The following is a 27,627-nucleotide window of genomic DNA, read 5'->3' on the forward strand; positions in this document are numbered from 1 at the left end:
TTACAGTAAAGAATATTTTTTTATATCCTGCCTAGAAGTAAATAAATACTAAATCCGCTCTTTTTTATCTTTAATATAATCCTGGATTGAGTGATATGCACTGTTTATCAATGTTTTATGAGTTTTATTTTTTGTGCTCTTTTTTGTTGCAGTTTTTGATATAAGTTTAGTGGATCAACATTTAGAAGTGATAACAAAACTTGTCTTCCTTACATGACTGCCAAAAGGAATGTCTTGTTTTAAAATTCCATGTTTTTTTTATGTTATAGGTTGGCGGACGAGCATATGAGTCACCTAATGGAAAGTGGTCACCATCACCCATAGACAATGAAGCTGTAAGAAATATTAACTATTCTTTACATCGTCAATGTGCCACCAACCTTGGGTACTAAGATGTTATGTACCTTGTGCTTGTAGTTACACTGGCTCATTCATCCTTCAAACCGGAACACAACTATACTGAGTACTGTTATTTGGCGGTAGAATAACTGATGAGTGGGTGGTACCTACCCAGACGGGCTTGCACAAAGCCCTACCACCAAGTAAAATGTATGTAAGTTTTCTTATTCCACCATAGCTTTTAAATTACCGAACTCATTTGAATAGAGAGGGGTATCGTTAGAATCCTTACAATGACACAGGATATTTTTTTTAATTATTTAATGATTGTTTTGTTTTATAAATAAAATCAAATAATGTAAAGTAATGGGAAGGCTATAGAAATCTATATCTAGGTAAGATTTGATTTGTCGAAATTTGAACTTGCACGGCAACACATAAGCTGTGGTTGAAGCATTTGATGTATTCACAGAGCGAATCGATCCAAGCTAATGACGATAATGATTGATACAGTTCACTCCTGGCTCTATTCACACTGCGTGTATTTAATTGTGGTCGAGGTCAGTGCAGGCCTATTCGGGTACCATCAATTTGGCTGAAAAAGTAAATAGTTTAAACAATTCTATTTATATATTAACATTACAATTTGTTTGAAAACTAACAGCCCGTATATTCAACTGCTCTCCTGAGACATGTTTTTCTTTGAAGGAAAAAATAGCTTAAATTTTTATAAATATTTTTTGTACATAATATTCTGTAAGTAACAGCCTGGTAAATTTTCCAATGCTGGGCTAAGGCCTCCACTCCCTTTGAGGAGAAGGTTTGGAACATATTCCACTACGCTGTTCCAATGCGGGTTGGTGGAATACACATGTGGCAGAATTTCTATGAAAATTGTCACATGCAGGTTTCCTCACGATGTTTTCCTTCACCGCTGAGCACGAGAGGAATTATAAACACAAATTAAGCACATATATATAGTGGTGCCTAGGTTTGAGTCCGTAATCATCGGTTAAGATGCACGCGTTCTAACCACTGGGCCATCTCAGCTCTGAGATGACCTTTGAATGAATATTCTGACCTTTCCTGAGTGGTATTAAGATTCTAATTTGTATTTGTATTTTTATTGACATGTATTATTTTCTCACTTTTTATTTTAATTGTGTATAAAAATATTTTTGCTATGCATGCTGTAGTCTCCTATAATTGAAGGAGCACACAACTTATACTGTTTTATTTTAAGGATGTGTGTACAGTGTGTATCTTTTGTTGGAGACTCATAAATAAATATTGCTTTCGAGCTCGCTATTTTCGCTTTCAAAAAGCTATTTGGATTTTCTATTAGCCACGTAAAAGCCAAGTCCTTGCCTTTTACCCGATGACGATGTCTTAGATGATCTTCAGAACATTTTTCAATGTTTATTGTCATCTAAGATTTGGCTTATATTATATTGGTCAAATATATGACCGATTACTCCCTTAATCTGTAAGAATGACATCACACCAAACACAGAAAAACCAATGCTTTACGTACTGTTAACAACCATTTTTCGAACTTCATTATTCAGATTCCTATTGCTATTGAAGTATTTTAGCGCGATGGTGAAGTTAAATACTATTTTATTAATCCTTGAATCCATTTTGGGTGCCATTACTTCTGGATCTACAACCATTAAATTATCCAAAACAAAATGTCTCATTCTCTCACTGGAGTGCGACGCCTAAAAAAACATCACTTTTCTCAACAACAACTACAACATATATATTATAGCCTATAAATTTACCATTGCTGGGCTAACGCCTCCTCGCCCTTTGAGGAGTAAGTTTGGAACATATTCCACCACGCTGTTACAATGCCGGTTGTTGGAGTACATATGTGGCAGAATTTCTATGAAATTAGACACATGCAAGTTTCCTTACGATGTGTTCCTTCACAGCCGAGCACGAGATGAATTATAAATACAAATTAAGCACATGAATATTCAGTGGTGATTGGGTTTGAACCGTCATCGGTTAAGATGGACGCTTTCTAACCACTGGGCCATCTCCGCTCATAATTAAAGTATCCAGAACAAAATACCTCATTCCCTCACTGGAGTTCGGCGCTAAGAAAAACATCACTTTTTTCATATTTTATACAACTTAACCAAAATTCACAGTAAATATGGATCGGAAAGATCATTGCAATTTGAGCAATTAATTTAATTTCATTCTATTAAAATAATGATTATCGCTTCTCAATTTGTGGTTGATAATATGATGTATTTATGCAAAAAAGTAAATGTTTTTTCCAGAAATTGTGACGTACATAAATATTAATATATTCATGTTAATACTAGGTACAAGAATAACCTCGTTACGCCAAGTACCCGATTACACAGAAAATGTTCAAAAATATTCAAATGTAAAATTCAAAAGAATCGTTAAAGAGCGTTTGTGTGCTAAAGGATATTACAGCACTAATGACTTCTTAGTTGATTGCACCTTGGGAATGAGATGATAGCTTCCAGGCTGTTTCAAATAACGAAAATACATATGTATAAATATGAGACAACATCACATACATTACTCTGATCCCAATGTAAGTAGCTAAAGCACTTGTGTTATTGAAAATCAGAAGTAACGACGGTACCACAAACACCCAGACCCAAGACAACATAAAAAACTAATGATAACGATAAACGAGTCAATGTAGATTACATTGACTCGGCCGGGAATCGAACCCGGGACTTCGGAGTGGCGTACCCATGAAAAACGGCGTACACACCACAAGAGCACGAAGGTCGTCGATGTTTATTGTTATTGTACATAATTGCAACATAATTCAGATAAAATTGGAAAAAAAGTCCCACTGAGTTTCATTCGCCAGTTCTTCTATGATCCGAGGCGTTAATTTCTGAACCGGTGGTAGTTTTTTGACTATCCATAAGCAAGTTCAATACTTCCATATTACTACGTGACATTGGCGAAATAATCACAACAAATAAAACAATAATAAGAACTTTGACTTTTGATTTTGACATTTGAATGGAATTCTGAGTTCGATTTTAATAAAGGCACCTTGTTCCTTGTTTATTGTAAGATCAAGTTTTTTAATTAATTACTGTTACTTATAATAATTTTATTATAGTTAATATCACAAATCATTTTCTAAAATTTCACGGATAAGTTCGAGCTTGTTCTTGCACAATAGTTTCACAGTTCTCATATTTGAGTTTAGAGTAATGTTTAGTCTTACTGCCGGCTGTGCGAGCGGTCGAATAAATTATCCAAACTGCTAACAAGAAATATCATTTTATGATGTATGTACTGTCTCATCACATACGACGCTTGGACAAATGTTTGGCCAACTACTTATTGTTCCTATCTTGCTTAACAATAGAGATATAAAATGCTGGATTCAAAGTTTGAACCAATTTTGACGTATAAGAAATTTTCCTACTTCACACATGGTACAGAAGAATAATGATATTTCGTTTACAGACAAAAGGTCTAAAAAATTTTTGAATTTTTAAGCGGAATTAATAATTAAATATACTTTTGATGTAAATAATCAAAGCAATTTAATTGAAAACCGAAATGGTGTACGATGGCGGGGATGGACAAGATCAAACTAATTTTTGATTGCCAGTACATTAGCCTGTCAGAATCTTGGACTGAGTTGTAGCGATCGCGGCGATCTACTCTAAACTTCGTCGGGATGACGGCACTCAGGTGAGAGAACATACATATATGTCGATGTCTCAATGACGTCACGATGACGTCACAACAATTGACGCTATCGCTAAATTGATACACACAGTAGAAACTTCTAAAATTATCCATGTTTCTTAACTAAATTGTCCATGTATTATACTCACTACTAAAACCTTCGTCTAAAATTATTTTTTTAAAAAAACCGCCTCAAGATCCGTTGCGTAGTTTTAAAGATTTATATAAATAAGAATATAGGGACAGAGAAAGCGACTTTGTTTTATTCTATTTGATATTTAAAAAAAATGACTTCAAACAAAATTCCAACTTCATAATGTCCGAATATTCGAAAACAATTCAACCATTTGAGAATAGTATCGGAAGTTCGTAATTGATAACAAATGTATTCAAACGATAATGGCCTTTAAGTTAATGCATTTTCATTACATTATCCCGTGAATTTAGTTGTAGTAATAAATTCGTATCACTGTAGAATCCTGCGCTATTCCGTTGCACATTTCGGTCTGGATGTATTTTCTTTCAATGTATTAGATGGTCGTCGATTAAAATTTTGTTTATCTTTTTCTCGAGTAGAGTTATTGACGCCTCCGAACAATATTGGCTTGGTAAACTTCACTTGCGATATTAAGGCTTTTGTATCCAACTACGTCTTTAGAATGGGTAATGCGTTTGTTTTGCTTGTATGTGTGTTATCACTTACAGCCGAAATTATTCATTTCTGAAGAAGATGAGGCAAACATTATATTACCATATTACCTGGATGTAAAATTACAATTCAATATTTTATTTTTTATTATTATTTTTTTAATTTATTTACCCATTTAAAAAATGATAGTACAATATTTAATATAATGATAGCAGCTTAAAAACCACTAAGGTTTATACGTGTGCCATCAATAGTCTTCACTATAAATTTATACATTTAAATACTATCGCTATACTACAGATCTAAATAGGTACATACACACTTAAAGTAAATCTAAAAAATACTGCTTCAGTTTATGTCTAATGTTTTTATTTGAAATATTATATTTAAATGTCAATTAATTATTCAAGAAATTAACTAATCAAGATTATTTAATTAACTAAATTATTTATTTAACTAAAGGTATTTAAAATAATGCATTATTAATTTTTATTCTAGACACTATTGCTGGTGGAATAAAGTCTAAAGTCAAAAGTATTCTTGTAAAGAATAGGCATAGGCACTTTTCAATCGTCATTTTTCAAGCTTAATTTCGGAATGACGATTCTACCGTCAAAACCGATATGAATCTCAGTAGATATTTCTTTCAAGTAATAATCATACAATTAGTACGTACCTATATCAATACATTATTTATATACGAATTATTAACATTAACACTTTAACTATGTACAAATAAGAATACATGAGCGCGTGGTATGTTTGACGATCTCCGTGGTCGAGTGGTGTGTACACCGGTTTTCATCGGTACGCCTCTCCGAGGTCCCGGGTTCGATTCCCGGCCGAGTCAATGTAGATTATCATTAGTTTTCTATGTTGTCTTGGGTCTGGGTCTATGTGGTACCGTTGTTACTTCTGATTTTCCATAACACAAGTGCTTTAGCTACTTACATTGGGATCAGAGTAATGTATGTGACGTTGTCTCATATTTAATTTAAATGTTTACAAGAATGCCAGCAGCATTTTATTTCCTGGCTCCAACTATAAAAAAGGGGAATAACCGTTATTTTTGTATAGAAACAATAGTACATTGATTTGAAATGAAAAACTAATAATTCAATACAATTTCGTACAAATTTCAATCGGTTTTATTCCCACTGTTCGTATGTATCATTACGTCCGTCGGTGTGTAACATTTTACGTTCTAAATGTTTCAGTTGTGTACGGGAAAGTGCACAATATATTACAGCAGCTCTAATTCAGTATACTTACGGTATACTGGTTTATCTTGTTATTTTAGATGTTCTATGGTTCTATGAAATGCAGGCACCTTTATATACTTTCGTAGGTACCGTAGTAAGGCCTTTTATTTTTATTATACAAGCATGCAAATGGGCCATCCGATGGTTAGTGGTCACCACCGCTCAAAAAATTTGGAACTGTGCAATAACAATATTGACCATTCTTTAATACAACCATGCGCCACCAACCTTGGGAATGAAGTTGTGGCAGATGAGCAAATGGGCCACTTGTTGTTAAGTGGTAACCAGCGACCAGAAAATTTGAAACTGTAAATAGTATTATCCCTTCTTTACAACGACCACGCGCCACACACCTTGGAAATGAAGATTTCCCTTATGCCTGTACACTGGGTCACTCACTCTTAAGATAAGAACACAACAACAACAATACTAAGTATTACTGCTTGGCGATCAACTGTTACTTAGGATATAAGGTTGGCGTGCTTTAGTCCCCGCTCTATTAATAGGTTTTTTTATGGAACAGGTTGTCGGACGAGAATATAGACCACTTGATGGTAAGCGGGCCCCATCACCCATAGACAATGACGCTGTAAACCCTATTAACTATTTCTTAAATCGTCAATTTGCCACCAACCTTGGGAACTAAGATGTTATGTCCCTTGTGCCTATAGTTACACTGGCTTATTCACCCTTCAAACCGGTACACAACAATACTGAGTTCTGTTGTTTGGCGGTAGAATAACTGACTGACTTTTGGTTTTATATTTTTAGCATGTTCGCCCTCGCCAACTTCCACCAACTTCTTACCACTTCGTGAAACCAACTTTCACCGGCGTTTTTTCCGAAACTATACGACTTGGAACCTTCAAGAAAAGAGCGTCAAGACTGAAGTTTGAAGTTTGACTGGTACGAGAAGCTATTGAAATGACTAAATTTACTAATTTAAATAGGAATGATGGGTTTTAACTGTCGAGAGTATGGAATCCAGTGATAATGTCATGCAAATCCTCGAACAATAATATAAAAAATCTCGAATCGATACAGTGAGTTTCGTCTGTAAAACTCGGGATAGAGTGTCGACTGCACGTAAACACAAATATATCAAGGGACAATAGTAGGGGTGAAAGTGACAATGGTAGTGGTGACCGGTGTTTACGCAGCAAACGTACGAGAAAGGAGGTCCGATATGGACACTTCTAATGCCAACAACATCTACCCGCAAACTTCAGTCTCGTGAACAAGACATTCGTAGATAATGTCGAAATATCAAGTTTTAAATAACTGTAATAATAAAGAACCATGTTAATCTAAAGTGTAAATAATAAGGTAAACAAAAACAGCCAGTGAATTTCTCACAGCTGGGCTATAGGCCTCCTCTTCCTTTGAGAAGACGGTTTGGAACATATTCCACAACGCTGTACCAATGCGCGTTTGTGGAATACACATGTGGCAGAATTTCTATGAAATTAGTCACATGAAAGTTTCCTCAAGATGTTTTCCTTCAACACCGAACACGAGATGAATTATGAAGACAAATTAAGCACATGAATATTCAGTGGTACTTGCCTGGGTTTGAACCCGAAATCGCTTAAGATGTACTTGTTCTAGCCACTGGGTCATCTCAGCTCTGTTTTATGTATTGATTCATTATTTCTTTGATTAGGAGTTATAAAATGACCCATATATTATCATATATGGGAACGATAGATACAATAATTATGTAGTTACACAATAATCTCCGTTAGTGTACGTCATAGTTAATTTATGCAGATTAGTGGCATGTGTCCGTCAATGCGTTGAACAATAAGTCATGAACCATGGTTCCCAGCCAGTTAATTTCGAAGACAGCAGAGTGACAGATCAATGTATCTCGGATAGGAGACTCGATGTCACTAAGCAAGCAAAACGGAACTGCAAAGGAAATTAGCACGCGAATTTCAAAATTAAATTAAATCTAACTGTTTATTGTCGAGAAGAGTCGAGATGGCCCAGTGGTTATAACACGTGCATCTTAACCGATGATTGCGGGTTTAAATCCAGGCAAACACCGCAGTTTCATGTGCTTAATTTGTCTTTATAATTCATCTCGTGCTCAGCAGTGAAGGAAAACATCGTGAGGAAACCTGCATGTGACAAATTTCATAGAAATTCTGCCACATGTGTATTCCACCAACCCGCATTGGAACAGCGTGGTGGAATATGTTCCAAACCTTCTCCTCAAAGGGAGAGGAGGCCTTTAGCCCAGCAGTGGGAATTTACAGGCTGTTGTTGTAACTGTTTATTGTAATGTATCAAATGTCCAACTCTTATAATACGCTGATCTTAATGTATATATTAATGTTTATTTACGTATAGATACCATGCACTCATCAGATAACTGCCACATAGGAATACTCAGCCTTTTGTGTTACGGTTTGAAGGGTGCGTAGGGATATAACAACTCAGCTCTAAATGTTGGTTGTCTTAGTCTTTCGTCTAAGTACATCAATGAAAACAAGGAATTATTATTTTGGAAACGTATATAAACAGTCACATACATTATTTTTTATTTATAAAGAAGATTCCTTTATTTCCCGATTCCTTATATTTATATGATCATAAGGTTGTCTGTAAGAGATTGCTTAAAGCAATAAGATAATCTTGAACACTCTCCCTGAAACAAATATATTTGTACAGAACTTTTCTTTTTTGTGTGGGCTCATGACATTTTTTATGTCTAACTGTCAATGTTTCTGTACACATTTTAGAGATCTAAGCATACATAGGGATCGACAGCGGTGAGCGACTTTATTTTATAATATATAGTGATTCGTTTTGACGTACGTAACTGATGCACAGACAAGGTTAACTTAAATTCCATGTGCTTAACTGTGTGTTCACAATGCATCTTGTATTCAATAGTAAAGAAAAATATTTTGGGTAAACAATCATGTGTCTATTTTCAATGAAATTCTGCTACATGGGTATTGGATCAGTCTTATAGGGGAGGATGCCTTAGTCCAGCCTTAATTACTTCTATGATACAATGAACTAAGCACACATTACAATTTAATTACAGATTAATATATTTTTAAGTCCAAATTATCGTTTATTTCTGTATATTTTCCCGAAACTATCTAATAAACTGAAGCATGGTTTTCAAATGTCACGAGAACGGAACGGAGAGCCAAAGGAAAGCATTCACGGTCCGCTGCTGGACCCGAATCAAATCAACTATGTCTTGATAAGGGTTGGATCTGATGTGAAATTAAATCCCAACACGTGGTTACCCAATTGAAACTAAATTGGCCGAATTTTTACACGAATATTCTTGAGCTGTTTCGTTTCGAGGTACAGCTCAATTCTGTTAAACTTCCAGGCAGGATACCTGCACATATGATTTTAATTAACTAGCATGACTGTATTTTTGAGATTCTTGCCGATTCTTCTCGGTAGAATCTACATTCCGAAACGGTGGCTTCACTTAATATTTTTGTTAAATGACGATTAAAAGTGCTTGTAAAAACCTTCTTGAATAAAGTATACTTTGATTTGAATGTTTCCGTTCGAAATTATTTTATTAAGATATAGTATCTCTTATCTAGAAAATGGAATACTTGATAACGTTAAAGTTACCTTAATCCACACACACACACGAGTTTAAACGACCAGTACGGTCCTTGGTCCTAAAATTAACCTGGCTTACTCACGGTTCAAGTGAAAATAAAAAGCGTTAATGTTTTGTGGTAGATTAAGTAATGAGTACATTCCCTCTTTTGGCTAACCAGACAGACCAACACAAATCCCTTCCGGAACCTAACAAGTATTCCGAATCTCTCTGAGAATTTATTTCATAATTGATAATAAACTAAAACATGGCGAATTGTTTCTTAATCAGAAACAACTTAGGGGCTATTATTGTCTGTATTGAAATCACTTGTGGATAATTTCCGAAGCCAGACAGACATTTACACTTTATGCTTCGATTCGATCCAGTTAACGAAAGTTATTAAAAAAATTGGAAAACACATACGCCATAACATTAAACGCGACAATATAGCATTGTGGTTAGCGGTAGAACATACAGTTATAAATGCGGGCGACCGGGTGGTACCGCCCAGCCACCCATAACGTGAAATTTCGCTATACTCGTATAGAATTCCTGTGGTCAGTTGCTTTTATCAGGATTCTCCGATCCTTTACAAATACATTTTCGTTCAAACAGTGAACGTTATTTATAAAATTCTTTGAAAGAAAACTTCTTCTAATTGCTTGCTGTATCTGTGTCCTTTTTAAAGTTTTAGTTACAGTGCTATTCATTTCGAAAATAAAAGAAGATCAAGTGAGCATCGCTATATCGATCAGTGCTATTACAAATATATTTAGAAGTATAGCATAAATCGAAATTAAACAAACGGCGTATAATTATCTCAATATTGGATAAACGCCTCATGCTCTTTCGAGGAAAATATTTCATCCAAATCTTTTTGTTATATTGTTAGGATATTGCTTTCTACGAATACACTACCAACCCGGCCCGGCTACGCACGTATAAAATTTATTAATGAAGAAAGTGATATGATGTAATTATTATTTAAATCTTGTATCACTTAGGGTTTAAGTAACTGTATACCAGTGAAAACATCTTTAGAATTGGATATTACTTCTTTCAAAATAATTAATATGGAGTATAGATTTCTATAATATGCTAAAAATAGGGATTTTTTTTGTTACTAAGTGATACGTATAACTTGTATGTATTTCATTGCTGGATAAAGCCTTTTTGTTCTTCGGCAGATGCTTTTTGAAGATGCTTCTCCAATACGGGTTGATAGACACTCAAACAGTCGTGATTTCTAACCAAATACAAAGATCCTTCACTTAGTATTATGCTCCTGTTTCATTATATCATCATCTCAATGAATGACTGCTTGATTTTAAGACAACTATGACAACTTGTTATTTCAGTATCGTTTTTTGGGCTTGTAATCGAGTAACATTTGCACACATTTTTATATCGCCTGACGTAACGACAGAGTCCAACCTATTTTGGTTACCTGGTGACTCTTCAACTTAGTCAGGTATTATGTTAATCCTCCTCTAATGACATGTTTAAGCGTATAGTACTAGCGGCTTGTCCCGGCTTCGTACGGATGGACATAAGACAATAAGACATTAATTTTTTTTTGTTAAACAGACATTTTTAACTTTGCCGTTTCGTAAATTCAAATCGTTTGTGAAAAAATACATTACTCAAAAGGCATATTATTCGATACAAGATTTTGTAGATGATAAAAAAGCATGGAATTAATACCTGTTGACTTCCAGACAGGATACATTACATACATATATAATTGTATTTAAGTAATATGAATGTATTTTGTAAATGTTGAAAAAGAGTAACGACTGAGTTTCTTGACGGTTCTTCTCGGTAGAATCTACTTTCCGAAACGGTTGTAGCTTTACTTAATTGTTAAATGACGATTCAAAAGTGCTTGTAAAAGCTTACTTGAATAAAAATTATTTTGATTTTGAATGAATGATTTTGTTGTTTTTTTAAATATATTAAAATATATTTATCATAGAAATGAAATGTCCCTGGTGGCTTGATTTTTTCGGACATGCTTAACAATTGTCGTACTATTTCAACTTGCACAAAAACCTCTTGAATCAGTCTGTCTATTTGTGTAAACCTCATGAAAATCTGTTCAGTAGTTTTGGAATTGAGCATACATACAGTCGCTTGGTCTTTGTTTTATATTATGCAGTGATAATCTTTGTTTATAATATACCAGATGCAAATATGAAATAGAACAGCACTGGGAACGGGGTTCATAAATCTTATCTCCTACAGATGCTAATTATTGCTCCGTGTATCGTTAGGGAAACTCGGAAACTCGCAAGATATATGCTTTAATTCATTAAATAAACAATCAAAGTATTCTAGCGCTTAAATAGCTAGGATTAAGGACGAATTTGCTTTGAGTTACTTGTGTTTCTTTTCCGTCTCCTGTTTACTTGTTCGTGTATTCTTGAACTTGTCATTGTTCCATTAAACGCATTTATTTTATGAAATTCACAATATCCGTAACATATAGATATATGTATGTCTCACGACTTCTGACTTAATGAAATCAAATAAAAGTAAAGTAACAGCCTGTATATTTCCCACTGCTGGGCTACTACGAGATGAATTATAAACACAAATTAAGCACACATATATATATACATATATATATATATATATATATATATATATATATATATATATATATATATATATATATATATATATATATATAGTGGTGCTTGCTTGGGTTTGAACCCGACATCATAGGTTAAGATGCAAGTGTTCTGACCACTGGGCCATCTCGGCTCCAAAATCAACGAAACTTCCCAATTGATACGTTTTTCTAATCATTCGAATAGAGGCCCCAAATTCCAAGAGCGCCATTTTAAAGTAATTCGATGATAAGGATTAATCGCAAATAGCAATTGAACAAAATAGCGAACGGTTTGAAAAGGGTGACCATTATTATGGTACTTCACTGATAACATTTTTAGGCTCATCATATTTTTTGTTTGCAATTCATGTCGTGTTCGAAATTTAAAAATGCGCGAGGGAAACTTTATTTTTCCTCCGTTTCTTACGTTGGAATAAGTTAAATGATTTTCCGTCTGATAACGTGTTTGGTATCGCTGAATCGTTTTCAATATGAAGTTTGAATCGAATGAAGTTGAAAAGTTGCACAAATCTATTAAAAATATTTTTAATTGAAAGGCTATTTATATCTACCAAATAACTTGCGATTTATGCGAATCAACTAAATTAGACTAGTCAGAACTTGTTGATCTGAGTACTATATAAATGTATCTTGAAGAGTATGTTAAAGGACAGTAATAATTTATTCACAGACTAAGCATACGAATACTCAACGGAAAAAGTCACATAATTGCTCTTTTGAAATAAATAGATTTACAATCCTGTTTTTTAAATAATTATGCTCTGCGATGGAACCCGACCATAAATCAAGGCGTTTTTTTTCTAAAAGTATTTTATCAATAAATAATAATATAATATAATAAGGGTTACGGAAATAAGGCTTTAGCAATAAGACCGCCTTTGCACGCTCTTATTTTCTTGTCTTTGTTGTAATTGTTCTCTTTATTTGTATGTCCTTTCATTGTGTGTGAAATAAAGTATTAAATAAATAAATAAGGATAGCTGCTAGGACACTTGCTACCATTCTACTACATCATGATTTCTACAGTACGAAAACATCATCAATATAAATGAATATTAAAAAAAAGTCTCATTGTGAGTTACATTTATGGTAACCGTAAGAGAGATTTTAAGGATTCCCCAATTTGCGAAAACGTAGGTTCGAATTTCAAATCTCTATTTGGGGTGCGAAATGCGAAGGGCGACAAAGAAAGTATTTCATACAACTGTCATTTTAATTAGAACGAGTATTAAGTATTATTTGTGATAAATTACGCAGGAATTTCATTATAAACATTTTAATATAAAATTTTAATTAAGCCATATACAATTCCTTATCGGACCTTTTCAGTATAGAGTATATAACGAACACAGCCTGTTACTAATCTTATAAAATGTCAATTCAAAGGTACTTCTTTAGAAAAGTAAAGGTAAAATATTTCTTTTTTTTTTCTTTAAAAAAATTGGGGTATTACGAGCGCCAGGTACCCATTAGACATAAGATATTATCAGCCCGATTAGCAATCAAGCAGATAAGGTCCTATAGCATAGTAGTTATCATGATTAAACCACTAATGTTGTAATGAAATTGGATATACAGATAAACATAGTATCTGTTGGGCTTTAGGCAAGCCCGTCTGGGTAGGTACCACCCATTCTTCAGATATTCTACCGCCAAACAACAAAACTCAGTATTGTTGTCTTCTGATTTGAAGGGCGAGTGAGCCAGTTTAATTACAGGCACAAGGGACATAGCATCTTAGTTCCCAAGGTTGGTGGCACATTGACGATGTAAGGAATTGTAATATTTCTTACAGTGCCATTATCTTTGGGTGATGGTGACCACTAACAATGTGGTGGCCCATATACCATTAAAAAAGTATCTAAAATTGATATAGTCCAATTTTGAGTTTAAGTTTGAAATCGTATCCTAAGATAGTATTACTTCAAAACATTTAAAATTCAATTCCGTTAAACAACTTCATAATACATATACTACTATTTAATGAGTTTATCGTTGTAACGTAATATAAATTAAAACTTTTCTCGAAATAATTTTCACTAAAAATGTTAAAAGCGAGCTCAATTTAAACTTCAGCTGCTAAAATCGCGGAGAGGTCACACGTTGAAATTCGCACGGCAAATATTTCAAGCACGGCATTCTACTAATAATGCCTCATCACACTCGCCTGCGAAAGTGTTTTGGTAGCTTGTGATATTACATTATGTATTATCAGACATAGTTAATATAACGATAAAAAATATGCTGAAGGATGTTGATGGTTTTTACGTTAGTCAAAAGTAAAAGTCAAAAATCTTTATTAATCTGAGAAATCATCTATTAAATGCCACGAAAAAAAATGTATCACCAGTTCGGAAAGCAACACCTTAGACCTAAGAAGAACTGATAGAAACTTAGCGATATATTATAATTGTTCTTGTAAAAAGTAAAAAAAGTAAAGTAACAGCCTGTAAATATCCCACTGCTGGGCTGAGGCCTACTCTCCTTTTGTGGAGAATATTTTGAACATATTCCACCACGCTGTTCCATAGCGGGTTGGTGGAATGCACATGTGGTAGAATTTCGATGAAATTAGACACATGCAGGTTTCGTCACGATGTTTTCCTTCACCGCCGAGCACGAGATGAATTATAAACATAAATTAAGCACATATATACGTATATAGTGGTGCTTGCCTGGGTTTGAACCCGAAGTCATCGGTTAAGATGCACGCGTTCTTACCACTGGGCCATCTGAGCTATGTGTTGTTCTTGAATTGTTGTCTAAATCTTGTATTTAACAATTGTAATTTTTCATATTAGTATTTAGAAAGGCTTGCAGGTTTGTTTCGATCGATCAGTACGTTTCAGCAGCCAGTTCTTACTAAAATTCTATACAATGTACGCGATGTAGTACAACACTTGATTTTAAAGTTATAAGACACTTCTCTAAAGTTTTTAAAAGTTTTTAAACTATTACAACAGTTGTTGGTAGTATTTACTCATATTGTTTTCATTAGTGTTCACAAAACCTTATAAAAATCGAGAGAAAGCTATGAATTTCGTGTATTTGAACTGTTTTTCGTATTTCTTTCTTCTTCTAGTTTTGAATATTTTTTCTTTGATTACACGAAATCTCATTAATACATACTAGAAAAAGGTTAACAAAGAGAGAATAAAACAAACAGTTCTGTCAAAAATCAAAATCAAAATAAACTTTATTCAAGTAGGCTTTTATAAGCACTTTTGAATCGTCATTTTACAATTAAGTGAAACTACCACCGTTCGGAAAGTAGATTCTACCGAGAAGAACCGGCAAGAAACTCAGTAGTTACTCTTTTTTAACATTTAAAAAATACAACGTCATGTTAATTAAATACAATTATTTAAATTAAAGTATCCTGCTTGGAAGTCAACAGGTATTCCATGTATATATTGTTTATTACTATTTAAGACTTTTGTTATAAACATAAGCGTGGTTGACACAGGTTTTACTCAAAAGTAGATCGTTAGCAAGATTCCTAAATGTAAACATTTATCTTTACAGTATATAAAACTAAGTCACTTTCTGCCGTCTGTACGTTACGATCTTTTAATCTTTGCAACGAATTTTTATGCGGTTTTACTTTATAAATATAATTATTCAAGAGTAAGGTTTATATTTACGAATATATCACAAACATTATACGAGAGTAAAGCTGAGAATTTTAACTTCCTAGTCTGAAAAAAGCTTTTGTGTTTGTTCTTCAAGTTATTTGTAAAATATATATACATATCCAACACCAATCTTGGGAGCTAAATGACTCTTTTGTCTGTAGTTTCACTGGCTCACTATCAATCAATCAATCAATCAATCAATCAATCAATCAACAACAACAACAACAGCCTGTAAATTCCCACGGCTAGGCTAAAGGCCTCCTCTCCCCTTGAGGAGAAGGTTTAGAACGTACTCCACCACGCTGTTCCAATGCGGGTTGGTGGAATACACATCTGGCAGAATTTCTATGAAATTTGTCACATGCAGGTTCCCTCACCATGTTTTCCTTCACCGCAGAGCACGAGATGAATTATAAAGACAAATTAAGCACATGAAACAGCTGTGCTTGCTTGGGCTTGAACCCGCAATCATCGGTTAACATGCACGTGTTCTAACCACTGGGCCATCTCGACTCGATCAATCAATCAATCAATCAACAATAATACTAAGTATAGCGTTTTGGCGTTTGAATATACTTCTTATATATTATATCATAGTTTTAAAATGAAGTTTATTTCGTCTTTGTCTAACATATTTCCAGGTTATGTACAGTCAGCAAAATTAAAAAATAAAGATTTATATTGCTTGTAATTTTAAATTATTTACAATATGCAGTTAAAACACTTGTTCGACCATACACGCGAGCATTATTGTTAGCACGCCATCTTATAAATATTGACACACAAAATATGTTAGAAATAGTTACAGTTAGAAAAAAAATATTTTTCTATCACGACATATTATAAATCTGTACAAAACAAAAACTACCAAACGGACAAACTGTTTTCTTTATGTATAGATATTACCTTTTGATGGAGTGATTCATGAGGCTCAGGTGTATATTGGGTGGGCTTAGGTGTATGCTGAATACTGCAATATAGTTAAAATCATCTTAACTGATGATTGCGGGTTTAAACTACTGAATTTTCGTTGTGTTGTGTTTAATTTTTTGTTTACAATTCATCTTGCGCTCGGCGATTAAGAAAAACATCGTAAGGAAACCAGCATGTGACCTATTTCGAAAACGTAATTGTACCACATGGGTATCCATCATAGGAGCATATTCCACCACGCTGATCCAATATTCGAATATGGGTTGCGGGTTAAGTCCATAAATATATACAATATGAATTAAAAATAGTTTTTGTATAATTGAGTGTGTGTGTGTTTAATCATAATTCCGATCCTCTGGGCAAATAATGTACCAGCCCCACTGTCCTGTGAAGGCAATAAGGCGAAGTGTTATACTTTTTATTAAGGTTTTTTCACCACTACTCAAAGTGTTCAACAGTATATCAATAATAATAATAAAAAAGCCTTTATTAATCCAAGACATAGGTTAAAGTAAAAAAAGTAAATTGAGCTAAATAAATACTATAAGCTGACAGGCTAAATATGTCATTGCCCCTTTCGGCTATAAGCTTCCTCTAGTTGCCTCCATTTTTTTCTGTCGGTAGCTGTTTTCACCCAGCCTCTTCCTACTACTTCTGGTATGTCGTCTACCCAGCGAGCTATTGGTCTGCCCTTTGTCCTTTTTGCTCCAGATTCAACAGTATACAAGACAAAAACACCAATTAGAATAAGACTAATATTTATAACTACTTATATACCTATACTATATGTACAGTAGGGGTAAGAAAAGGCTCGTCACCTTAAGATCTATTTGCGTGTGCTCAGTATGAGCGATAATCTGCTTTACCGATCGAGAATGACATATTGCGTCGCAATGATTTGATGTTTAGATTCAAAAGGTACTAAGATTTAAAGACTTGATAAAGGAATGGTTTTGAAAACTGACGAAGGTTTTCTTACTCTGACTGTACGTAAGGTTGTTTAGTATCTAAATATGTTTTTCTAACAAAGGAGCAGTATACTTGTCAGTGTTCACATTTAACTGACTGTCGTTTTGACGTAAAATACATTGAATCATCAGAAAAAAGCCCCATTTTTCTTGTCACACCGAAACGCACTTTTAAAATAAGATCAGCGTTTATTTTAAGGGTAGTCTTGGAGCGATAGCAGAACAGTTTATGTTTTTTTTATTTATTGATTGTGTAAAAGTTTTTAATTTATTTATTTTCGGTTAACAATACAGTAAATTAACATCAATATTTTGTTTATATTGAACAATATATTTATGTAAAGATTTCTAAGTAGGTGAGGATGTGAATTAAGCTATAGTATAATAAATATAAATATAGGAGAGCATCACATAGATTACTCTGATCCCAATGTCAGAATGAAATGAAAGAAGTATTACGTCAGAAGTAGGTACCAAAAACACCCAGACCCAAGACAACATAGAAAACTAATGAATTTTTCTACATCAACTCGGCCGGGAATCGAACCCGAGACCTCGAAGTGGTACCCATGAAAACCAGTGTACACACCACTCTAGCACGGAGGCTGTCAAAAGTATACAGCACTATTTGACCAATACCAATATTTGGATAATATTTTTTTTGGCAATGTTCAGTAATAAAAAACGAGGTCAATGTATTTAGTTGCCGTCGTCTTGTTTTGCTGACCGTATCAAGGTGAGAGCTATTTTAATATGCTAATGGTCCAAAATAAATTTGGCATAGGCATTTTTTTGTGATTGAGGGGTGAATTCAATTTTTATATCGTCATCTTTACTTTGTGACTTCTTAAGTTTGATGGTTTATAATATTTGCAAGTATTTCCAAGCGGTTAATCGTTTTTTCTCGCCCATAGTCAATGTTTAAGATAAAGATAGATATAATGTATTTATTTTTTCAAAGTGTCCTCTTAATTTCAAATTCAATGGAAAATACACAACAAGAACAACACCTGTAAATTTCCTGTAAATTTCCCATTGTTGGACTAAAGTCTTCTCTCCCTTTGAGGAGAAGGTTTTGGAACATTTTCCACGCTGTTCCAATGCGGGTTGATGTGCGGTTCCACCAACCCGCATTGGAATGACGTGGTGGCATATGTTCTAAAACCTTCTTCTCAAAATGAGTGGAGGTCTGGAGGTCTGGAGGTCTGGAATGAGTCTCAAGTGGGAAATTTACAGGCTCTTAGTTTTATTGTTGCTGTCCTATGTTATGAGCCTATTTGTATAATGAAAAAATTTAATTTGGTTTGGGTCCTGTGCCTTCTTCTTCTTCTTCTTCTTCCTTTGTATTTCTTTATAATGAGATATGGAATAAAGATACTCGAATAATATATGTTTTGATTTGATCAGAGTGCATTGCAGTGTGCACGCACTCGATCAATGCAGTGCTTCCTGCGTAGTTGGCTTTTAAGAGTGACTTTATTACGTGCAAATGAGATACTTAAGTGCACTCTGCTCTCAGCAATCCTTTGTCCCCGAGTACTTAGCCCGATTGATAATTTTCAAAAGCGTAAAACTATTTAACAAATAGAGTAAGGCAACTTTCAGTCGAGTTAGTTAATCTCAGAACTGTTCTCTTCACAGTCGGTTGCAACATGCATTGTTCTAGTAGGAACTTTGACGTCGCCTAACAGGTTAACGTCCATAAAGTTAGCGTTGTACGCTCACATTTACGCTTTGGAATGTACGAGACAGCGTTGCGCAGCGAAACGTGGCGATTATTTAATGAATAACTCATTAGTCTGTGGCTTTATCGAGGTGTTTCCAGGTTTAAAATGTGACACTTTCCGATACCTGAACAATATCTACGCAAATCACACAGGGTACCATTGAAAATCAGCGTTGGGTTCTTGGAGCCAAACTTGGAAGCTGAATGGTAACCTTCTGGACGCGTTAAGTATAATTGTGTTGTTTTATATTGTTGTTGTCTTTTTTTTTGTATTTTAAGTTAGTGAGTAGTTATATTTGGTTAATATGTTTTTATTTTTTTTTTTCGTTTTTATTTTTTTTATACTTCTTATTCTTTTATTATGTACTGTATCCTGATAAAAATTTATTTATTTCTTTCAAATATTTACATTGATCCAACAAATTGACGAGTCAATTTTCCGTTTCTTATGTGTAATAAGGATATTTTTTATTTAGTATTCTAATTGATTACATTTAATTATATTATGTAAAAAGGTAGCTTGATACACTTTAAATAGTGTATAATCTTAAATGTACATAGTTTATTATTAATTAAGATTTTTATCGATCGATCTGACGAATAATCAGACACGATCGGTAAGAGTTTAACCAAAGGCACAACGGGTTTACGTACTAATTGAGACATTGCTCTGCCTCGCACAACCACTTTGTGAAACCAGCTTTCGCCGGCGATTTTTCCGAACCCAAACGACATGGGAACCTTCAAGCAAAGAGCGTACTCCTTTCTTAAAGGCCGGCAACGCACATGCAAGCCCCCTGGTGTGGCAGATGTCCATGGGCGGTGGTAGTCACTTTATGTCAGATAAGCCGGCTCGTTTGCCACCTATGTCATAAAAAAAATAAACACGGAAGTGTACACACTATGTACTTCTAGACTTCGGAGGGTTATCGAGATTTTTTTGCCACAAAAATACCATAACATTTCATCGGCACGACCTGGGTTTGAATCCAGAACTCCGGAATTATGACATAATAGCACTGGCTCATGGCCTTAGCCAGGTAGCAAAATATATAAAACATAGGAAACATTAAATAAATAGGCTAAATATCACTCGTAGAAACATTGTACAAAACGAAAGAGTTCAGACTACAGTCTAAAAAACGTCGTATATTGACCAGATGTTTTTTTAGAGAATATACCGCCGTATGTATCCCGCAAGTTTTACTTGGGTACTTAGTACAAGTTAGAGCACTACAGAACACTCATTTAAGACTATGAACATTTTCATGTTGAAATAATAATTTTCCTCATAATCTCGTAAGCTCTAGTCCTTTTACGTGTCGGAGATGCGCTTATGACGTCATTACGTTTTATGTTATTTTTGTTATTGTGACGTTTGTTTTGGATTTCTCAGATTTCTTTTGTCTATTTTGTATTGAAAATAATGATTGGTCTCTCGTATCGAGTTTTGCTAGATTACACATTATTTTTCAAGTAATTTCAGTTCAATTGTCGATGCTAAAATTATACTGAATTTTGTTTATTTTTCTTTAATGAATATTAATTCTATATATACAGGATTCTATGTAGCGGGATCGCTTTGGACAAGAATGTTGAGGGACAGAGATACCTGGCAGCATTTGGACGAGGCTTTTACCGCAATAGGCGGCCCTTACATAGAATATAAAATATACATAGAGAAAAAAAAGGACAAAAATAGAATAAATAAATAAACATACTAATATATTTAATAATAAAAAAGACAACATACTAAAATACTAACACATAAACGATGACACTGTTATATACAACTAATAAGGGAAATAAAGCTATATTATTATTATATATACAGGAAAGTTTAAAGCTTATAAAAGTGGTTAGTAACCTGAATTTTGATTCGTGGATTGCGGGTTCGAATCTGGGAAAATACCACTAAAATTCCTCGTGCTTAGCTCGTGGAAACTCGTAGGGAATCCTTCTAAGTTTGATACATCGAATTACTTAGCACGTCATTTTCAAAGTTATCAAACTTTGTCGCAAGTGAAATGGTCGAGATCATCCCAGTTCAGGCATTACACATTATGTTATATATTTGATTAGAGTGCATCTATACTTGTGCAGAAGTCGAAATGGCCCAGTGGTTAGAACGCGTGCATCTTAACCGACGATTGCGGGTTCAAACCCAGTCAAGCACCGCTGATTCATGTGCTTAATTTGTCTTTATAATTCATCTCGTACTCGGCGGTGAAGGAAAACATCGTGAGGAAACTTGCATGTGACAAATTTCATAGAAATTCTGCCACATGTGTATTCCACCAACTAGCATTGGAACAGCGTGGTGGAATATGTTCCAAACCTTCTCCTCTAAGGGAGAGAAGGCCTTTAGCCCAGCAGTGGGAATTTACAGGCTGTTGTTGTTGTTGTTGTTTACTTGTGCACGCACTAGATCGATGCAGTACTTCCCGCGTACTTGGTTAGTTTGTCTTATAAGTTATATATCCTGATTAACTGCCCAGTATCTCTATTACGTTTCAGCAAGAGATACATGTTCTACTGTGCAAGGTCAAAGGAGACATTAACTACATACTTTTGATTCCCTACATCAGACAAATGCGCCAAATATAGATGATAAAAAAGCGTGGAATTAATACCTATTTACTTCTAAGCAGGATATATTTGTATTTTTTAAATGTTGAAAATGAGTAACTACTGAGTTTCTTGCCGGTTCTTCTCGGAATAATCTACTTTCCGAACCGGTGGTCGCTTCACTTAATTGTAAAATGACTATTCAAAAGTGCTTGTAAAAGCCTACTTGAATAAAGTTTATTTTGATTTGAAAAACCTCAGAATGTATGATGTTATAAAATCCCTTGTGTCTACCTTGGCTTTTTCACCCTTCAGACCGGAACTAAACAAACAACAAAGTAGACTGTATCGCTGGTTAGCGGTAGAATATATGATGAGGGGACGGACCAATCGTTGTCCAGGCAGACTTGCAAAATATCAGAATTAGACATATACAAACTTCCAAGAATTTTTTACAACTATTATGTATGAGATTATAAATAACGCCTTTGACTTTAAATATCTTTGCTTTACAACAACAACAACAGCCTGTAAATTCCCACGGCTGGGCTAAAGGCCTCCTCTCCCTTTGAGGAGAAGGTCTGTAACATATTGCACATGTCAGAATTTCTATGAAATTTGTCACATGCAGGTTTCCTCACGATGTTTTCCTTCACTGCTGAGCACGAGATGAATTATAAAGATAAATTAAGCACATGAATCACCGGTGCTTGCCTGGGTTTGAAGATGAAGATGCACGCGTTCTAACCACTGGGCCATCTCGACTCATCTTTGCTTTGCTCGGTAGCAATGGTGATACTAAATAAACTACAAAATTTCTTTATTTACAATGTTCACTTTCGTAATATTAAAGATCTAAGCATAGATAGAGAAGGCAGACAGCCGGAAGCGACTCGGTTTTTTACTATGTAGAGATTAGATTATTCTTTCCTTTTTATATTGCTGCACAACTACTAACTTGGTCTCATCATCATCATCTCAACCGTAGGACGTCTACTGCTGGACATAGGCCTCACCCTAAGAACGCCACATCGACCGGTCCTGTACGAGTAACCCCAAACCAGCGGCTTCCCGCGTAATTGACCAAGTCTAGAGAAACCAATTAGACTGTACAGTGTGTCGTTAGGTTTGCACTTCGAGTCAGTATAAAAATAATCAATTCTTCCCTAAAAAATACTCTGTGCTGTAAAAAATACTATACAAAAGTAATTAGCTACTCCAAGTAAACTCTCGTGCCTTAGAAAGTAGGTAAGCCGAAAAAGAAGAGATATATTCGGTTATATAAAGTTACCTTCCGTACAGAAATTTAAAAATAGATATGTGTGGACAGCAGACATACAAGTCAATCAAATATGTACTCTAACATAAGTATAGAAAGTCGAAATTGGATAACCACCATAATATTGTCAAAAGTTTTTACGTTAAAATATTATTTTAAAATTCCACCAAACAATGTCACGAGACCAGGAACGACCGTAATATTATCTTCTTCAGAATATTGCTTGTCATACCAGCGTTTTCCATCGAGTCATGTCTTTATAATTTCCGGTGCGCTAAAGGGAAGAAGAATTTTCCTATAAGCTAATGCGGGCTTGACATATATTTACGAGCCTCGGGTTCGTGACGTCTCAGTTATTGATAACAGCTTTCTAATACTCCGTGAACTTGGTGACCTTAAAATAAAATAAATGGCAAATGGAGCGCGTTCAACTTCATAGTAAAGCTTCAAAAAACAACAAAAACAAACAACAACAACAACAGCCTGTAAATTCCCACTGCTAGGCTAAAGGCCTCCTCTCCCTTTGAGGAGAAGGTTTGGAACATATTCCACCACGCTGTTCCAATGCGGGTTGGTGGAATACACATGTGGCAGAATTTCTATGAAATTTGTCACATGCAGGTTTCCTCACGACGTTTTCCTTCACCACAGAGCACGAGATGAATTATAAAGACAAATTAAGCACATGAAACAGAGGTGCTTGCCTGGGTTTGAACTCGCAATCATCGGTTAAGATGCACGCGTTCTAACCACTGGGCCATCTCGACTCACAAAAAGCTTCAAAAGCGAATACAAAATTTAAAGCAAATGAAAATTTTATATGCCTTATCCTACAGTAAAATAAAAAGCAAATGGAGCGCGTGAACCATAGTGAAGCTACGAAAGCGAATACAGTATTAAAAGAAATTCCTGGTAATGTGTATAATTGATACGTGAATATAAATTAATAATTAAAATGACAATTCCAAATTCGACATTCTAAAAAAAAATTGAAAAAGTGGCTTGACTACAATGTTCGCGCGCTCCATTCTTTTTTAAATATTATTTATTTAAAGTACTTATATATATTTATGAATATAGTAAAGCAAAGAAATACACGTTTTCATTGTTTTTTTCCTTATCTAGCGCATTATACGTTACGTCTATTTGATATATAATTGTACAGTGAAAAATATATTTATTTCATGCCTTTTGAAAACTAAATGCAATGGTGTACCTACTTTACTTTGGGGTCTCTTTGACCACCTAACATACTGAAGAAATAAAATCCGATCACATCACATCGAGTTTAAACTTGTTAAACGTTACGGAGCCTAATAAGCCCCGTACCGGTATTATGATAGTCTTTATACGAGGTCTTAAACGCCCCGTACAGCAGGAATAGTAAAAACAAAAAAAAAATATGCCGCTGATATCGTGCTCAAGATGTATATTTACTCTTTAGAATAATAGATATTTCAAGTTGATATTATAATATATACATTGATCAAATAACTATACGGGTAGACAAAATTTGTAGCCATTATACTTGCTTAAAACCGACACGCTTTTAAAGCTTGTTTTGTGCGCGAAATAAGGCTACCTACACATTTGCGTCTTTTTATCAATATAGTTTTAAGTTTAAACAATATATATTAAACAATATTTAACGAGTTATAAGTTGATCGATGTTGTGTCTCCTTCTTTTAAGTGTCAAATCTATGGAGTCAGAAGGAGTCAATCAGTGTTCAGTTAAACTTAGCAGCGTTAAAAAGTAAGGCTGATGGACAAACACCGTCTTTGTATATACATCTATATTCTAACTTTTATCTGCTTAGTAAAGTAAGGTGGAAGTAACAACCAGTAAATTTCCTACTGCTGGTCTGAGTGAGAGAGAGAACCTGTTCCCTTTGAGGGGTAACTTTGAAGCATATTATACTACTCAGCTCCAATACATGTTCCTGGATACGCATTTAGAGGAATTTCTTTGAAATGAAACACATGCAGGTTACCTCACGATGTCTTCGGACGTGAATTATAAACACAAATTAAATATATGAATTTTGTGTTACCTGGGTTTAACTTACAATCCTTGAAAAAAATCGCGTTCTAGCTACTGAGCCATCTCAGCTCTGCTCTGCTGTAACCGTGCTAATAATTTACAATCGACATGAAAAATATGTTTAATGATTAATGTTCATATATTTTAATGTATCTCAAATACATTTAAAATATTTTAAGCAAAAAAATTATTAAGTTTAAAAATAATGTTTAATAAAATAAGTAATTTTGCATTAATTTATGAATGAATATATTTATCACTATAAACGACAATTGTTAGTCTGTAGTTACCTTTATTGGTGAGACTTAAAACGCAAGCACTAGATTTAAATACAGATCAGTCTGGTTCAAATATAAATCAATTGAGTTCAGGGACGATAATCTATTGAGAAAGCTTATAACATATTATATACTTATAACAAATCTGTAAGCAATGCATAATACGTTTTAATTAATCTAAATAAGAAGAATTATTTCAATGAATATATATATAGATAAGACAGCACAAATGACCACGTGGAACACCAATGGGAAATTTATTAGATTTCTTTTAATGTAATTATTGCACGGATTGTCAAATGGATTTGATGGTAGGTGGTTACCACCACCAGACATTGGCGCTGTAAAGTAAAGTAAAAACCCGTAAATTTCCCATTGCTTGGCTAAGGCCTCCTCTGCCATTATGCAGAGGGTTTGGAACATATTCCACCACGTTGTTCCAATTGGTGGAATGCACATGTGCAAGAATTTCATGAAATTAGACACATGCAGGTTTCCTCGCGATGTTTTCCTTCACCGCCGAGCACGAGATGGATTATAAACACAAATTAAGCACATATATACAGTGGTGCTTGCCTGGGTTTGAACCCGAAATCATCAGTTAAGATGCACGCGTTCTAACCACTGGGCCATCTCAGCTCTCGCCTTGTACATTCGCACATTATTCGAGGCCGTATTCTGCATGTAAGTATGGTTGAACGGCATGCGATTGGCATACTTGACGTGCGAAGTAGTAGCCATGAGGTATTTTAGAAATTGAATAATTTTAAATTTCAAATGTTGTCAACGCTGAAAACTGGCCAGTAAGTACACACACACACACAAGTAAAGTAATAAGACGTGTAGCTACGCTAGTAGCTGTCACTCACACCAATATAATAATGATGGTTTATTTGTTTTGGTATTTTTACAGTGTGTAACTCTTTCTATATATGTAACATATTCCAATTAATTTAACAAAAAGAAAAACCGACTTCAAACAAATCACTATTTTAGAACAAATAAATATGCACTAAAAAATAATAAAATAATTGCGTATTCAACGTATTTTTAGAGTCCTCTAGAGAGAAAAACATTAGACTACATAAAAGTCGATTTACGATTATATAACGTACTTAAAATTATTGTTATTACGAATTGAGAACACTCCTTTTTTTGAAGTAGGTTAAAAAACCAACCAACATATTTACGTATTTCATTCGATTTGCTACTAACTCAGCTACATTGAGATGCTACATATAGTTCTTGATAAATACGTATATCTTTATTTTTAAAACAAGAATTAAACTTAACTATTTAATTCCAAATTAATTCTACCCAAATTCCTATAACAGTTCAAATTGCCATTTTTTCACAAATCCATATTGAGTATCATAGATGATATCGCATCAATTTTCCGTCAAATGTTGTTTCCTTCTCTTATTAGTGGAATAGAGTATATAAATAAAAAGTAAAAAGTAAAGTAAAGAAATTAACAGCTTGTAAATTATCCATTGCTGGGCTAAGGCCTCTTCTTCCATTGAGTAGAGGGTTTGGAACATATTCCATCACGCTGTTCCAATGCGGGTTGGTGGAATGCACATGCAAATTAGACACAATGCAGGTTTCCTCACGATGTTTTCTTTTGTGTTATTTGTGTTTATAATTGATCTCGTGCTCGGCGGTGAAAGAAAATAATATATAGTCCTTGACTGGGTTTGAACCCGAAATCATCGATTAAGATGCACATGTTCTAACCACTGGGACATCTCAGCTCGAGTATATAAATGATGTACAAAAATATCAATTATTTTATATCCGCTTTCTAACATTGCAAAATATTTAATACTTACTAATAGTATTGAACTAATACTGTGTTAAGTTATAGCGTAGGTATTACGCTGTATTTATCTTTAAGTAGGTAATTAAGTATACGCAATTAAGCATTTTATAATACAATTAGTATTGAGTCAATGTATTTAGTACTAATATGCTTAAGCATTGTACGGATCGCCCAGCTTATTTCTTTATTACT

The sequence above is a fragment of the Vanessa cardui genome, chromosome 26, assembly GCF_905220365.1.
Source record: "Vanessa cardui chromosome 26, ilVanCard2.1, whole genome shotgun sequence".
Lineage (NCBI taxonomy): Eukaryota > Metazoa > Arthropoda > Insecta > Lepidoptera > Nymphalidae > Vanessa > Vanessa cardui.